The 18680-nt window shown below is 38.7% G+C and overlaps 2 pseudogenes; both read right to left on the reverse strand.

Annotated features, from left to right (window-relative positions):
- Positions 1-449: 449 nt before the first annotated feature.
- On the reverse strand, positions 450-6009 carry LOC145007287 (uncharacterized; annotated as a pseudogene).
- A 4343-nt stretch (positions 6010-10352) lies between these two features.
- On the reverse strand, positions 10353-15912 carry LOC145007294 (uncharacterized; annotated as a pseudogene).
- Positions 15913-18680: the final 2768 nt, after the last annotated feature.

The raw sequence follows: 18680 nt of genomic DNA on the forward strand, positions 1-18680 counted from the left end.
CGACGACACGCATGATCTAGAACCTAGGCCGTGCGTTTTGGCCTTTTACCCATGCGTTTTGGAGCCAGCCCGTGCCAAAATTTTTTTTTTTCTTAAAAACCTCGAAGTGGCAGCATGGGCAAAAAATTATGACCATGCGTTTTAGCATAGGACCGTGCGTTTTTGGCTTACCCCGTGCGTTTTTTTTCTGTTAACATGAAATTTACGATTTTTTTTTTTTTTTTTTTTTTTTTTTTTTTTTTTTTTTTTTTTTTTTTTGTAAACAAAAACATATTTTCTTTGAGCATTAAATAGAAAAGTTATTTGTGCGGAACCCTCGAAAAGACGTAAAAACATTTCAACACGGATGAAATAAATCAAAATAAAGAAAATAGAGAGAAATACTCCCGAGTTGCCTCTCGGTTAGCCGCCCTTGTTTCAAGTCTTTGGCTCGACTTTGCCCTTTAGATTCACTCAGTGTAGTCCGGGCGTTCCAAGCTATCAACCTCCATATCTTTCTCTTGGAAACCTTCATAGAAAACCTTTAACCTATGGCCATTAACTTTGAACACTTTTCCAGTTTTGTTACTCTTAATCTCAACTGCACCATGATCAAATATATTAGTAACAATGAACGGTCCTACCCACCGGGACCGTAACTTACCAGAAAACCATTTAAGTCGAGAGTCATAGAGTAATACCTTTTGACCAATTTCAAAGGTCTTACGGGAGAGGTACTTATCATGGAATGCTTTGGTCTTGTCTTTGTAGATGCGTGAACTCTCGAATGCTTCATTTCTTATCTCCTCCAGCTCTTGGATCTCTAACTTTCGGTGAACACCCGCTTCATCCATCTTCATGTTTAGCTTTTTGACAGCCCAGAAAGCTTTGTGTTCCAGTTCAACAGGGAGGTGGCAAGCTTTTCCAAACACAAGTCTATAAGGTGACATCCCAATTGGAGTTTTATACGCAGTTCGGTATGCCCAAAGTGCATCTTCTAATCTCAAACTCCAATCTTTGCGGTTTGTGTTCACTGTTTTCTCGAGTATGGACTTGATTTCTCTGTTTGACACTTCAGCTTGTCCATTTGTTTGCGGGTGATAAGCTGTGGACACCCGATGTTGGACTCCATACTTCTTGAGAACTGATCCAAGAGTTTTGTTGCAGAAGTGTGTGCCCCTGTCACTGATCAAGGCTTTTGGAGTTCCAAACCTACATAAAATGTTAGCCTTGACAAAATCTACAACAACTTTTGCATCATCAGTTCTTGTTGCCTTTGCTTCTACCCATTTGGAAACATAGTCGACAGCCAAAAGGATGTATAAATTTCCAAAGGATGAAGGAAAAGGACCCATAAAGTCAATACCCCATATATCAAATATTTCACAGACCAAGATGGGGGTCAAGGGCATTTGGTTTCGGGTACTCAAAGAACCTGTCATTTGACATCTCTCACAGCTTTTACAAAAAGTGTAAGAGTCATGAAAAAGTCGGGGCCAATAAAATCCACAGTCTAAAATTTTCCTGGCGGTTCTTTGAGGACCAAAATGCCCTCCACAAGCATAACTATGACAAAAGTTAAGAATAGATTGTACCTCATGTTCTTCAACACATCTTCTTATTACCTGATCTGCACAATGTTTCCAAAGGTACGGTTCATCCCAAATGTACCTTCTCGCTTCTTTTTTTGATCTTATCTCTTTGTGACCTCGTGAGCTCGGGTGGGAACTTTCCCGTGACCATGAAATTGCATATATCCGCATACCAAGGTGGTGTTTGGATAGCAAACAAATGCTCGTCCGGGAATGTGTCATGGATGGGAATCGCATCTTCGGGTTGAACTATTCGGCTCAAATGGTCGGCGACTAGGTTCTCTTTCCCACTTTTATCTTTGATCTCAATATCGAACTCTTGCAAAAGCAGCATCCACCGTATTAACCTCGGCTTCGAATCTTTCTTGGTAAGTAAGTGCTTTATGGCTGCATGGTCCGAGTATATGATCACTTTAGTTCCAAGGAGGTATTGCCGGAACTTCTCTAGTGCAAAAACAATAGCGAGCAACTCTTTTTCTGTTGTGGTGTAGTTGCATTGTGCACTATCAAGGGTCTTTGATGCATAATAGATGACATGGTGTGCTCGACCCACCTTTTGACCCAATACTGCCCCTACAGCCGTGTTGCTCGCGTCACACATGATCTCAAACGGGAGATCCCAACTAGGTGGTTGGATGATTGGAGCAGAGGTGAGTAAATCCTTCAAACAATCGAAGGCATCCTTGCATGGCTGAGTGAACTCAAATTCAGCATCTTTTTGGAGTAGTTGACACATCGGCACTGTAATCTTTGAAAAATCTTTAATGAACCGCCGATAGAAACCTGCATGGCCAAGAAACGAACGAACTTCCCGAACATTTGTCGGGTAAGGAAGACTTTTGATAACATCTATCTTGGCTTTGTCAACTTCCAAGCCTTTTCGAGACACAATATGACCTAGAATCAATCCTTTGTCCACCATGAAATGGCATTTTTCATAGTTAAGTACAAGATCTGTGTCAATGCACCTTTGCAAAATTTTTGTTAGATTGCTCAAACATTCATCAAAGGAGTTCCCATAGACTGTGAAGTCATCCATGAAAACTTCAATGATGTTTTCAACATATTCAGAAAAAATGCTCATCACGCATCTCTGAAATGTTGCAGGTGCATTGCATAGACCAAAAGGCATACGCCTATAAGCAAATGTGCCAAAGGGACAAGTGAAGGTGGTTTTCTCTTGATCTTCCGGGGCTACCGGAATTTGATGAAAACCCGAGAAACCATCCAAGCAACAGTAATGAGATTTACCCGCCAATCTCTCTAGCATTTGGTCAATAAATGGCAAAGGAAAATGGTCTTTTCTCGTTGAGGCATTCAACTTTCTATAGTCAATACAAACCCTCCACCCGTTTTGCACACGGGTTGGCACCAAATCTCCCTCAGAATTTTTGACAACTGTGACCCCTGCTTTTTTCGGGACTACCTGAACGGGGCTCACCCATTTACTATCTGAGATAGGGTAAATCATACCTGCATCCAAAAGCTTCATGATTTCTTTCTTTACCACCTCCATCATGGGTGGATTCAGTCTTCTCTGTGCTTCTCGAGTTGGTTTGAAGTCCTCCTCCATGAGGATCTTATGCATGCACAAGGAAGGGCTCAACCCCTTTATGTCAGCAATTGTCCACCCAATAGCTTTCTTATACTTTTTCAGCAAAGTCACCAACTCATCTTCTTCTACAATGGACAACTTGTTGGAGATAATGACAGGCAAAGTATTCTCTTCCCCAAGGTACGCATACTTCAAATGATCTGGAAGAGTCTTCAATTCTAGCTTAGGTGCCTGTACAATAGAAGGAAGAAGTTTTGTGTCAGAAATGGGCAATTTCACATTGCTATTATCATACCTTATTTTCTTCTTTTCTTCCATGCTCTCCACAATTTCCAACAACTCTTCATCTAACTTGAAATTTTCTGCAATCTCTTTGACTGACTTGCTATCAATATTCCTGCTCAAAACTAACTCCAACAAATCATGGTTAGTCAACTCAAAACACTTTTCAGTCAAAGGTTGGATTATATCAACAAAATTTATGCAATGAACATCACTTGGGTACCTCATTGCTTCATAGATATTGAAGTTGATGACCTCCCCATCGAATTCCATGGACAGTGTACCATTGTAGACATCAATTTTTGTTCTTGCTGTTTTCAAGAATGGTCTACCTAAAAGTATGGAACTCGAGGATGGATGGTCATCATCTCCCATATCAAGCACATAAAAATCTGCAGGAAAGACAAGCTCATTAACTTGCACCAAAACATCCTCTAATACACCCTTTGGGTGTACTATAGAACGATCTGCAAGTTGGATGATTACCCCTGTTTTTGTTAAAGTGCCTATGCCAATAGATTTATAAACAGAATATGGTAAAACATTAATTGAAGCTCCTAAATCTAGCATAGCACGGGGGACATACAAGTTTCCCAATTTGCAAGGAACGGTAAAAACACCTGGATCCTTGCACTTTGGGGGCATCCTTTTCTGCAAAACTGCAGACACATTTTCACTTACTTTCACTGTCTCATTACCTCGCAGTTTCTTTTTAGATGTGCAAAGTTCCTTAAGAAACTTAGCATACCTAGGTACCTGTTTGATCGCATCTAAGAGAGGAATGTTGACTTCAACTTTCCGAAACATTGCCATGATTGCACTATCTTCTCTCTCTTTTTTGTTGCTGCTCAATCTTGATGGAAAAGGTGGTGGTGTGATCTTTGCTTCTTTCTCTTCCGGCTTCTTTTGCTCCACCATTTCTTCTTTCTTTTCATCCTTCTTTGGTGGTTCTTCTATCACCAACTCCTCTTCTTCTTCTTCGGGTATCTTCGGGCCGTCATATTTCTTTCCACTCCTCAAGCTAATTGCACAAGCATTGTGCTTTGGGTTCTTTTCAGTTTGAGGAGGTAGCTTTCCTTGATTCTCCATTTTGCTCACCGATTGAGCAAGTTGTGCCATTTGTTGCTCAAGATTCTTGATGCTTGCCTTGGTCTCTTGCTGAAAACTTTGGGTGCTGGTGGCTAGGCTTTTGACTATGTCTTCTAAGGACATACTTGAGGATCCAGCTTGTTGAGGAAGAGGAGGTTGTTGTTGCCTCGGTTGGTAATTCTGTTGTGGGAATGGAGGCCTTACTTGGTAATGGGGTGGGGGTCTTTGTTGATAACCCATGTTTTGGTTGTTGTTCCACCCTTGATTGCCTCGGGGTTGATCATAAGTTCTTTGATTATGCCCGGAATAGCCTCCTATAACATTTGCTTCTTCATATTCTTCTTCTTGCAATTGAGGACACATATCAGTCGGATGTCCCACTTGAGTGCAAATGCCACAGGGACGGGGTGTGGATTGCACACCTTTGTCCTTAGCAAGCATCATTACCACCTTAGTCAATTCGGATAGTTGAGCTTCAATTTGAGGAGTGTGCACTTCTTTTACACCTCGAGGTGCATCTGTGTACCAATCTTCATCTTGACTAGTATGCTTTGAATCCTCCGCCATGTTTTTTATGAGATCCCGAATCTCCGTTGGGGTCTTGTCAGTCAAAGATCCTCCACTTGATGCATTAAGAAGTCTTCTTTCCCAAGGAGTCATGCCTTCAATGAAGTATTGAAGGATTTGATACTCACTAATACCATGCTTTGGGCAACGGGCACAAAGCTTTTTGAACCTCTCCCAATATGTATGAAAGGCTTCTCTTTTGTGTTGTTTGATCCCAATTATCTCTCTTCTTAGGGCTGAGGCTTTCATTTCTGGGAAGTATTTGTCTAAGAAGAGGCGTGCAAGATCTACCCATGTGTTGACCGTCCCCGGTGGGAGGTCATAAAGCCAATCTTTTGCTGAGTCTTGCACTGCAAAGGGAAATGCCCTAAGCTTGATTTGGTCTTCAGTGACATTGTGCGGTTTCATGCCAACACACACAACATGGAACTCTGTGAGGAACTTGTGGGGATCTTCATTTTCTAAGCCTCTAAAGGTTGGGAGTAAGTGAATGAGACCGGATTTTAATTCAAGGTTTGTGGCTGCCGGATAGGTGATGCAAAGAGGTTGTTGAGTAACCTCTTGCCTCGCCCATTGGCGAAGGGTTTGTTCGGGTGGTGGATTTGGAGGCGGATTCCCTCCATGGTTGTCTCCCATGGTATGAGTAGTGGTTGAAGTTTCTGTGGGTGTATTGTTTGGGTTGTGATGAGTAGGTGAAGAGGGTGGGGTGGTATTTCTAGATGAGGATGGTTGAGGTGAAGGTAATGGACTTTCTGTTTCGGATGCAGACACACTTGAGAGGGTAATATCCTCCCAAATGTTGATGACCGGGGGATTGGAGGATGAAGAAGTACCGGAAACTGGTTGCCTCTTACGAAGCTTGGCTTGCTTCCTTAACTTCTTTGCAGTCTTCTCTATCTCCGAGTCAATTGGCAGTGGTATACCTGTACGAAAGGATCTAGGCATAAACAATTAGTAACACCGTGTCCCCGGCAGCGGCGCCAATTTGTTAAGTGTGTCAGACCCAACAAATAAAAGGGGTACAATAGACTCCAAATACACTGCTTTAATGCACTAAAAAGTAGTACAAGGCAAGCAGGGTCGAACCACAGAGACACGGGACAAAAGTCTATACCTTTTTGCACAAGGTACTTTGGTCACAAAGAAGGGGTTTGTTTGCAAAAGTAAATAACTAAATAACAATCTACTTTAAAAGCATGCACAAAATGAAATAGATTTGTAAACAAATTGATTGAATGGTTCTAGTTCTAGTTCTCAATGTTGTTGTTCAACTTGATTATGACTTGATGTAATTCAAGATTGCTATTCTATGTTGGTACTGAAAGATATTAACACGCTCTAATAACTCTCGCTTGCCAAATTATCTAACCAAAACACGCTCTTTGATTAGACCTAGCTTTACTAATTCAACCTAAACACGCTCTTAGATTGTATTGAAAAACTGCATTAAGTTTTGTACAAGCTTCCCAACAATGTTCATTTCTTCTCATACGCTCGGAAGTGTGAAAACATGTGATATATGTTTTACAATAAGAAAACTTATTGCTTGTTACCAATTATTAACTCAATAGAACGATTAGGTGCCCTAAAAGTTAATTAACTGCACAAAAATTCAATTCATGAAAGTGGCCAATCAAACACAAATCAAATTCAAGGATTCTAGTTAAACAAAAACATAATCACTAGAATAGAATCACAAATCAAACATCAAATCATATGCTTCAAGTCAAGCAATCAACATTTTTTGAACAAGAACTAGAAACTAGGGTTTCTTAGCCACACATGGCTAAGAACAAATCAAACAAGAATAAGATGGAATTGGAATGTTTAATCCTTACAAAAGTGAAATCCAAATGTTTGCAATGATTAAGTCTTCTCAAAAGCTCCAAGAATTCTCCCAAAATTGGCCTAGATCGCCAGAAACTACTCCCAAAACCGTCCTCTCCTTCAAAATGACGTCTCCTGCTCTTTTATTAAAGTTCACGTGACATGCCATGAGGCCATGCGTTTTTGGCATGGCCATGCCTTTTGCCCATGTGTTTTTTCTTTGGCATGGCCATTTGTCTTGACCATGCGTTTTTGGCATGGCCCATGCTTTTTGCTAAAATTCCAAAACGTCTTCACTGTTGGCTCCATCTTCATGTTCCAAAGCTCTACGTTCCAAGCATCCAAGCATCCATGCATCCATGCATCCAAGCTCCACGTTCCATGCTCCATAATGCCTGCAAAATAAATCAAAAATAGTGAAGTACCAGGCACTCTTAATGAAATATGCAATTGCCCTAATAATCAACTAAATGCAAGAATTATAAAGTAGAATGCTATAAAAAGATGGAAATAAACATACAAAGTAGGTGCATAAAATGCACCTATCAAACCTCCCCAAGCTTAGACCTTTCTTGTCCTCAAGAAAGAACGAAATCGAGAATCTACCTAGAGAAGACGACAGGTGACTAAAAAGAAACCAAGATGAAAAGAATGGAAGGAACGAAAAGGACTAAATGGAATTAAGAATGTGTGCATGCAATAAAAGAAGAAATAAAGAAAATAACATATGTACAAAAAGATATATATATATATATATATTTTTTTTTTTTTCAAACATTAATGCAATGAACAAAACAACGAACATGTTCAATCCAATTAACCTCATTATGTCATACAGTCGAAGGTGTAGCTGTCGGGCCTTGAGATAACTTGACATTAACCCCATAAAGATATATAACAAGTAAAACAAGGTTTTTAGCCATTCCCTAACGCAACTCAACAAAATCAAAAGTTACAACACTTGTTCACTTTTACAGGTATTGGGTTAGCACATGGAACATATTATGGTCTTACTCTCGTGAAAACATGTGATGCAAAATATGCTCATTTTCGTTTTTCAAATCATGACAATGACTGACTCCAGCTATTTGTTGACTGACAACAATCTTTTTCTAAAAAAATATTTTCTAAGAATTCCCTAATATTTACCCAGATTGGTTACACGTTTCAAACCACTTACACCAGTCAAAGTAGTTTACGGTCAGTCCCAATGTTTACAACCAAACATTTTTCAAACATGTTATTCAATTGAACTATAAACATAAATATATACAAACTATCTAATTATATTTTTCTGCAAATAAAGCTCATGGCTTCCTTTGAAGTCCGTGTAACGGGCTTCCAACCAACACATCCAAATCAGATGACTTTAGTGTGCTAGATTTAAAGAGATCACTCGGGTTTACTTGCCCGAACATCAAAGGCCACAGATTAGCTTTATTTGTTATTATTAAGTTCATGACTTTCTATGGAACCCGTATAGCGAACTTTCAACCCAATAAGTCCCAAACAATTTTGCTTTAGGCAATTAGGTGTAAAACACCCCTCGGAGTTTACTTGTTCGAATCCCAAAGGTCACAGATTAACTTAATAATATTTATTTATTTATTTATTTATTTTTATATATATATATATATATATATATATATTTTTTTTTTTTTTTTTTTTTATATTTTTTTTTGGGGGACTGATGTAAACGCGCAAAGACCCGTAAGTATAGTCGGAAACAATGTCCCTAAGCAGGGTATTTAGAAGGGAATAGGTAGAAAAGACTTTTTAGAGCGCTGGAGAATTCGAGTCATTGAAATTTTATATTCATTTTATGACTCTTTGAAATTGGAGTTTGGAGATGAATGAGCAATAACTCATAAGACCGATCGTGTGTTCCAAGGGCTAAACTATATCTCTCTTTATGATGCGGTGTTGATAACTTTATCATTTTTTATTTTGCACGAGTAGCTTCGGGAGACGTGTTCGTGTGAAATTGGTTTGCTTCAAGAGTTTTAATGAAAAACGAACAAGTTCTAATCTCAAGCCACGACTAATCTACTACTTCAACTTATTCAAAAGGATTAGGTTTCTTTAGATTGAATTTTTTTTTTTTTTTTTTTTTTTTTTTTTTTTTTTTTTTACATGCATGCTGAAACTAAAACCTAGTACAAAAACCTAGTACAAAAAACCCCTCCCCAAGCTTAAGATCAAGCATCGTCCTCGATGCTCGGAGAGGATAGGGCAACCTACTAACCACGAATGTATAACTATTTAGAGCATATGAACGAATTCTCAACAATTCTAGTCAAACAATCTTAGGATTCATGCATTAAACTTGAGATATGGAAGGAATGTACCATTCAAATGCTTGAATTTGTAGTGTTGGCTTGTATGATTCAGTTCATCTTCAACCTCAAGAAAGCTTGAACTCTTCAATGGTGGAATGTCTAATTGGAGATGAAAGCTTCTAATCTTCCTTCCAAAAGCGCCTCCCCAAGCTTAGTCTTGAACTCTATACAAGAATTTTCGAAACCCAATACAAGAATTAATTCAAATTATACAAATCAAGAACTAGGGTTCATAGGATTTATGAAGGAAAATTCGATCTTTTACCCTCTAATTGAAGAAATCGATCTATAGAATGAAGATCATGAAGTTAGGACTTGATAGTAACATACCTTGGTGGCTTAATCTTGGATTAATTGAAGGAAAAAATCGAAAAATAGATTCCGATTTTGAAGAGTTCTCGGTTAGACGTGAAGAGGGGGGGAAGACGAACGAATGAACGATCGTGCGAAGAAGGGAAGAAGGAGAAACGGACGCGAGGTAGAATCGATTAGCCCTATGTTCACCGAGTCGCAGGCCAAAGCTTGTTTATGGAGGCTGTGATATGCGATCGCGAGCCGTGCCCTTTTGCAGTGAAGGCTGTGCGTTTTTTAAAAGAACTTGATCAATTAGCACGGCCATGTGTTTAGGCCGTGCGTTTTTTGGGAGCCCCATGCGTTTTTTTTCTGTTTGCAACAAACTGCGACGACACGCATGATCTAGAACCTAGGCCGTGCGTTTTGGCCTTTTACCCATGCGTTTTGGAGCCAGCCCGTGCCAAAAATTTTTTTTTTCTTAAAAACCTCGAAGTGGCAGCATGGGCAAAAAATTATGACCATGCGTTTTAGCATAGGACCGTGCGTTTTTGGCTTACCCCGTGCGTTTTTTTTCTGTTAACATGAAATTTACGATTTTTTTTTTTTTTTTTTTTTTTTTTTTTTTTTTTTTTTTTTTGTAAACAAAAACATATTTTCTTTGAGCATTAAATAGAAAAGTTATTTGTGCGGAACCCTCGAAAAGACGTAAAAACATTTCAACACGGATGAAATAAATCAAAATAAAGAAAATAGAGAGAAATACTCCCGAGTTGCCTCTCGGTTAGCCGCCCTTGTTTCAAGTCTTTGGCTCGACTTTGCCCTTTAGATTCACTCAGTGTAGTCCGGGCGTTCCAAGCTATCAACCTCCATATCTTTCTCTTGGAAACCTTCATAGAAAACCTTTAACCTATGGCCATTAACTTTGAACACTTTTCCAGTTTTGTTACTCTTAATCTCAACTGCACCATGATCAAATATATTAGTAACAATGAACGGTCCTACCCACCGGGACCGTAACTTACCAGAAAACCATTTAAGTCGAGAGTCATAGAGTAATACCTTTTGACCAATTTCAAAGGTCTTACGGGAGAGGTACTTATCATGGAATGCTTTGGTCTTGTCTTTGTAGATGCGTGAACTCTCGAATGCTTCATTTCTTATCTCCTCCAGCTCTTGGATCTCTAACTTTCGGTGAACACCCGCTTCATCCATCTTCATGTTTAGCTTTTTGACAGCCCAGAAAGCTTTGTGTTCCAGTTCAACAGGGAGGTGGCAAGCTTTTCCAAACACAAGTCTATAAGGTGACATCCCAATTGGAGTTTTATACGCAGTTCGGTATGCCCAAAGTGCATCTTCTAATCTCAAACTCCAATCTTTGCGGTTTGTGTTCACTGTTTTCTCGAGTATGGACTTGATTTCTCTGTTTGACACTTCAGCTTGTCCATTTGTTTGCGGGTGATAAGCTGTGGACACCCGATGTTGGACTCCATACTTCTTGAGAACTGATCCAAGAGTTTTGTTGCAGAAGTGTGTGCCCCTGTCACTGATCAAGGCTTTTGGAGTTCCAAACCTACATAAAATGTTAGCCTTGACAAAATCTACAACAACTTTTGCATCATCAGTTCTTGTTGCCTTTGCTTCTACCCATTTGGAAACATAGTCGACAGCCAAAAGGATGTATAAATTTCCAAAGGATGAAGGAAAAGGACCCATAAAGTCAATACCCCATATATCAAATATTTCACAGACCAAGATGGGGGTCAAGGGCATTTGGTTTCGGGTACTCAAAGAACCTGTCATTTGACATCTCTCACAGCTTTTACAAAAAGTGTAAGAGTCATGAAAAAGTCGGGGCCAATAAAATCCACAGTCTAAAATTTTCCTGGCGGTTCTTTGAGGACCAAAATGCCCTCCACAAGCATAACTATGACAAAAGTTAAGAATAGATTGTACCTCATGTTCTTCAACACATCTTCTTATTACCTGATCTGCACAATGTTTCCAAAGGTACGGTTCATCCCAAATGTACCTTCTCGCTTCTTTTTTTGATCTTATCTCTTTGTGACCTCGTGAGCTCGGGTGGGAACTTTCCCGTGACCATGAAATTGCATATATCCGCATACCAAGGTGGTGTTTGGATAGCAAACAAATGCTCGTCCGGGAATGTGTCATGGATGGGAATCGCATCTTCGGGTTGAACTATTCGGCTCAAATGGTCGGCGACTAGGTTCTCTTTCCCACTTTTATCTTTGATCTCAATATCGAACTCTTGCAAAAGCAGCATCCACCGTATTAACCTCGGCTTCGAATCTTTCTTGGTAAGTAAGTGCTTTATGGCTGCATGGTCCGAGTATATGATCACTTTAGTTCCAAGGAGGTATTGCCGGAACTTCTCTAGTGCAAAAACAATAGCGAGCAACTCTTTTTCTGTTGTGGTGTAGTTGCATTGTGCACTATCAAGGGTCTTTGATGCATAATAGATGACATGGTGTGCTCGACCCACCTTTTGACCCAATACTGCCCCTACAGCCGTGTTGCTCGCGTCACACATGATCTCAAACGGGAGATCCCAACTAGGTGGTTGGATGATTGGAGCAGAGGTGAGTAAATCCTTCAAACAATCGAAGGCATCCTTGCATGGCTGAGTGAACTCAAATTCAGCATCTTTTTGGAGTAGTTGACACATCGGCACTGTAATCTTTGAAAAATCTTTAATGAACCGCCGATAGAAACCTGCATGGCCAAGAAACGAACGAACTTCCCGAACATTTGTCGGGTAAGGAAGACTTTTGATAACATCTATCTTGGCTTTGTCAACTTCCAAGCCTTTTCGAGACACAATATGACCTAGAATCAATCCTTTGTCCACCATGAAATGGCATTTTTCATAGTTAAGTACAAGATCTGTGTCAATGCACCTTTGCAAAATTTTTGTTAGATTGCTCAAACATTCATCAAAGGAGTTCCCATAGACTGTGAAGTCATCCATGAAAACTTCAATGATGTTTTCAACATATTCAGAAAAAATGCTCATCACGCATCTCTGAAATGTTGCAGGTGCATTGCATAGACCAAAAGGCATACGCCTATAAGCAAATGTGCCAAAGGGACAAGTGAAGGTGGTTTTCTCTTGATCTTCCGGGGCTACCGGAATTTGATGAAAACCCGAGAAACCATCCAAGCAACAGTAATGAGATTTACCCGCCAATCTCTCTAGCATTTGGTCAATAAATGGCAAAGGAAAATGGTCTTTTCTCGTTGAGGCATTCAACTTTCTATAGTCAATACAAACCCTCCACCCGTTTTGCACACGGGTTGGCACCAAATCTCCCTCAGAATTTTTGACAACTGTGACCCCTGCTTTTTTCGGGACTACCTGAACGGGGCTCACCCATTTACTATCTGAGATAGGGTAAATCATACCTGCATCCAAAAGCTTCATGATTTCTTTCTTTACCACCTCCATCATGGGTGGATTCAGTCTTCTCTGTGCTTCTCGAGTTGGTTTGAAGTCCTCCTCCATGAGGATCTTATGCATGCACAAGGAAGGGCTCAACCCCTTTATGTCAGCAATTGTCCACCCAATAGCTTTCTTATACTTTTTCAGCAAAGTCACCAACTCATCTTCTTCTACAATGGACAGCTTGTTGGAGATAATGACAGGCAAAGTATTCTCTTCCCCAAGGTACGCATACTTCAAATGATCTGGAAGAGTCTTCAATTCTAGCTTAGGTGCCTGTACAATAGAAGGAAGAAGTTTTGTGTCAGAAATGGGCAATTTCACATTGCTATTATCATACCTTATTTTCTTCTTTTCTTCCATGCTCTCCACAATTTCCAACAACTCTTCATCTAACTTGAAATTTTCTGCAATCTCTTTGACTGACTTGCTATCAATATTCCTGCTCAAAACTAACTCCAACAAATCATGGTTAGTCAACTCAAAACACTTTTCAGTCAAAGGTTGGATTATATCAACAAAATTTATGCAATGAACATCACTTGGGTACCTCATTGCTTCATAGATATTGAAGTTGATGACCTCCCCATCGAATTCCATGGACAGTGTACCATTGTAGACATCAATTTTTGTTCTTGCTGTTTTCAAGAATGGTCTACCTAAAAGTATGGAACTCGAGGATGGATGGTCATCATCTCCCATATCAAGCACATAAAAATCTGCAGGAAAGACAAGCTCATTAACTTGCACCAAAACATCCTCTAATACACCCTTTGGGTGTACTATAGAACGATCTGCAAGTTGGATGATTACCCCTGTTTTTGTTAAAGTGCCTATGCCAATAGATTTATAAACAGAATATGGTAAAACATTAATTGAAGCTCCTAAATCTAGCATAGCACGGGGGACATACAAGTTTCCCAATTTGCAAGGAACGGTAAAAACACCTGGATCCTTGCACTTTGGGGGCATCCTTTTCTGCAAAACTGCAGACACATTTTCACTTACTTTCACTGTCTCATTACCTCGCAGTTTCTTTTTAGATGTGCAAAGTTCCTTAAGAAACTTAGCATACCTAGGTACCTGTTTGATCGCATCTAAGAGAGGAATGTTGACTTCAACTTTCCGAAACATTGCCATGATTGCACTATCTTCTCTCTCTTTTTTGTTGCTGCTCAATCTTGATGGAAAAGGTGGTGGTGTGATCTTTGCTTCTTTCTCTTCCGGCTTCTTTTGCTCCACCATTTCTTCTTTCTTTTCATCCTTCTTTGGTGGTTCTTCTATCACCAACTCCTCTTCTTCTTCTTCGGGTATCTTCGGGCCGTCATATTTCTTTCCACTCCTCAAGCTAATTGCACAAGCATTGTGCTTTGGGTTCTTTTCAGTTTGAGGAGGTAGCTTTCCTTGATTCTCCATTTTGCTCACCGATTGAGCAAGTTGTGCCATTTGTTGCTCAAGATTCTTGATGCTTGCCTTGGTCTCTTGCTGAAAACTTTGGGTGCTGGTGGCTAGGCTTTTGACTATGTCTTCTAAGGACATACTTGAGGATCCAGCTTGTTGAGGAAGAGGAGGTTGTTGTTGCCTCGGTTGGTAATTCTGTTGTGGGAATGGAGGCCTTACTTGGTAATGGGGTGGGGGTCTTTGTTGATAACCCATGTTTTGGTTGTTGTTCCACCCTTGATTGCCTCGGGGTTGATCATAAGTTCTTTGATTATGCCCGGAATAGCCTCCTATAACATTTGCTTCTTCATATTCTTCTTCTTGCAATTGAGGACACATATCAGTCGGATGTCCCACTTGAGTGCAAATGCCACAGGGACGGGGTGTGGATTGCACACCTTTGTCCTTAGCAAGCATCATTACCACCTTAGTCAATTCGGATAGTTGAGCTTCAATTTGAGGAGTGTGCACTTCTTTTACACCTCGAGGTGCATCTGTGTACCAATCTTCATCTTGACTAGTATGCTTTGAATCCTCCGCCATGTTTTTTATGAGATCCCGAATCTCCGTTGGGGTCTTGTCAGTCAAAGATCCTCCACTTGATGCATTAAGAAGTCTTCTTTCCCAAGGAGTCATGCCTTCAATGAAGTATTGAAGGATTTGATACTCACTAATACCATGCTTTGGGCAACGGGCACAAAGCTTTTTGAACCTCTCCCAATATGTATGAAAGGCTTCTCTTTTGTGTTGTTTGATCCCAATTATCTCTCTTCTTAGGGCTGAGGCTTTCATTTCTGGGAAGTATTTGTCTAAGAAGAGGCGTGCAAGATCTACCCATGTGTTGACCGTCCCCGGTGGGAGGTCATAAAGCCAATCTTTTGCTGAGTCTTGCACTGCAAAGGGAAATGCCCTAAGCTTGATTTGGTCTTCAGTGACATTGTGCGGTTTCATGCCAACACACACAACATGGAACTCTGTGAGGAACTTGTGGGGATCTTCATTTTCTAAGCCTCTAAAGGTTGGGAGTAAGTGAATGAGACCGGATTTTAATTCAAGGTTTGTGGCTGCCGGATAGGTGATGCAAAGAGGTTGTTGAGTAACCTCTTGCCTCGCCCATTGGCGAAGGGTTTGTTCGGGTGGTGGATTTGGAGGCGGATTCCCTCCATGGTTGTCTCCCATGGTATGAGTAGTGGTTGAAGTTTCTGTGGGTGTATTGTTTGGGTTGTGATGAGTAGGTGAAGAGGGTGGGGTGGTATTTCTAGATGAGGATGGTTGAGGTGAAGGTAATGGACTTTCTGTTTCGGATGCAGACACACTTGAGAGGGTAATATCCTCCCAAATGTTGATGACCGGGGGATTGGAGGATGAAGAAGTACCGGAAACTGGTTGCCTCTTACGAAGCTTGGCTTGCTTCCTTAACTTCTTTGCAGTCTTCTCTATCTCCGAGTCAATTGGCAGTGGTATACCTGTACGAAAGGATCTAGGCATAAACAATTAGTAACACCGTGTCCCCGGCAGCGGCGCCAATTTGTTAAGTGTGTCAGACCCAACAAATAAAAGGGGTACAATAGACTCCAAATACACTGCTTTAATGCACTAAAAAGTAGTACAAGGCAAGCAGGGTCGAACCACAGAGACACGGGACAAAAGTCTATACCTTTTTGCACAAGGTACTTTGGTCACAAAGAAGGGGTTTGTTTGCAAAAGTAAATAACTAAATAACAATCTACTTTAAAAGCATGCACAAAATGAAATAGATTTGTAAACAAATTGATTGAATGGTTCTAGTTCTAGTTCTCAATGTTGTTGTTCAACTTGATTATGACTTGATGTAATTCAAGATTGCTATTCTATGTTGGTACTGAAAGATATTAACACGCTCTAATAACTCTCGCTTGCCAAATTATCTAACCAAAACACGCTCTTTGATTAGACCTAGCTTTACTAATTCAACCTAAACACGCTCTTAGATTGTATTGAAAAACTGCATTAAGTTTTGTACAAGCTTCCCAACAATGTTCATTTCTTCTCATACGCTCGGAAGTGTGAAAACATGTGATATATGTTTTACAATAAGAAAACTTATTGCTTGTTACCAATTATTAACTCAATAGAACGATTAGGTGCCCTAAAAGTTAATTAACTGCACAAAAATTCAATTCATGAAAGTGGCCAATCAAACACAAATCAAATTCAAGGATTCTAGTTAAACAAAAACATAATCACTAGAATAGAATCACAAATCAAACATCAAATCATATGCTTCAAGTCAAGCAATCAACATTTTTTGAACAAGAACTAGAAACTAGGGTTTCTTAGCCACACATGGCTAAGAACAAATCAAACAAGAATAAGATGGAATTGGAATGTTTAATCCTTACAAAAGTGAAATCCAAATGTTTGCAATGATTAAGTCTTCTCAAAAGCTCCAAGAATTCTCCCAAAATTGGCCTAGATCGCCAGAAACTACTCCCAAAACCGTCCTCTCCTTCAAAATGACGTCTCCTGCTCTTTTATTAAAGTTCACGTGACATGCCATGAGGCCATGCGTTTTTGGCATGGCCATGCCTTTTGCCCATGTGTTTTTTCTTTGGCATGGCCATTTGTCTTGACCATGCGTTTTTGGCATGGCCCATGCTTTTTGCTAAAATTCCAAAACGTCTTCACTGTTGGCTCCATCTTCATGTTCCAAAGCTCTACGTTCCAAGCATCCATGCATCCATGCATCCAAGCTCCACGTTCCATGCTCCATAATGCCTGCAAAATAAATCAAAAATAGTGAAGTACCAGGCACTCTTAATGAAATATGCAATTGCCCTAATAATCAACTAAATGCAAGAATTATAAAGTAGAATGCTATAAAAAGATGGAAATAAACATACAAAGTAGGTGCATAAAATGCACCTATCAATACTGCTGCAGATATTAAAAAATTAAAATAAACTAATTTTATAAACCGAAAATAGTTTTTTAATACGTAAAATTTAATAATATATAACATTTCGGTAAAAATTAATGATATTTCAGTAAAAAAGAATGATATTTCAACAAAAAATAAAGATATTTTCAGTAAAAAATAATGATATTTCATCAAGAAATTATTATTATTGAATATAAAAAAAATGAAAAATAAATTCAATAAGAATAAATGAAAAAAAAGGGAAAAAAAATATGAAATAAAATTTTAATAACATATAATCAAAATTTCAGCAATAAAATAAGAAGAAGAAGAGGTTGGAAGAGGTTGGAAGAGGCAGTACAAGTGCTGCGCCAAACAGAGCACGCGCAGAGGTTTTTGACTCAGAAGGCTTCTAAAAAACAAACAGCTGCGAGATTAAAAGTGTTGCGCGTGTGCTGCGTCGCGCAGCAGTAAGAGGTTTGAAGAGGTTTTTTCCAAAAAACAAACAGCACCTAAGTTGAAGCTACAGAAAAACTAACTCTTTAATAAAAGGCTAAAGACATATTTTTAATAAATGAATGTTTTTTTTATACGTATCAATCTCTAATAAGTTTTGATACTTATCATTTTGTGGTATTTTTGAAATAAATATTATCTATTTTTGATATGTTTTAATTTTTAAAATTAAAATCATAATTATATATGTAAAGTATTAAATATCATATATATAATATTAAATTGCAATAAATACGTTTCTTAATTTTTTATTTTAAAATTATATATTAAAAAATATTTTATGTTTATATTTTAATTTAATGTTTAATATTTTTTTTTAATCAACCTGTATAATACACGAGTCTCTCAATAAAAACCAGAAGTTGTAGTTTTTATTTATATAAAAGTGTTTGATAAAAATAAAAATAATTGTTTACTTTTAAAAATATAAAAATTAAAAGTTAAAAGCTCATCCAAACTATTTAAAGTAGTTTTTGGATGTACATTCTTATTGTTTAAAATAAAAGCTAAAATCTCGCAAAACTTTTTCTTTAATTAAAATCTTTTTCTTAAGAAATAAAAGTTAAAGCTCTTATAAATATCAAAGATGGTTACCAAAACTACAACAATTAAAAACATACTACATTTACAATCTGTCGTCTAAATTTTTTTCCACTACTTTTACTTATAATTAGTTAATTTATTGACTTTGTTAAGATTAAAACTATATTCTCTTCAAAATAACAAGGTTTTTTTAGTGAATTTTGTTGTCGTTTAAAGATGAAAAATACCAAACTCGACCTATCGTTTATCTTCTATATGGGTATGATACCATTTATAGAGTCACATTGGCCTTTTTAAA

Source organism: Lactuca saligna, chromosome 1 (genome assembly GCF_052625555.1).
Source record: "Lactuca saligna cultivar CGN05327 chromosome 1, ASM5262555v1, whole genome shotgun sequence".
NCBI lineage: Eukaryota > Viridiplantae > Streptophyta > Magnoliopsida > Asterales > Asteraceae > Lactuca > Lactuca saligna.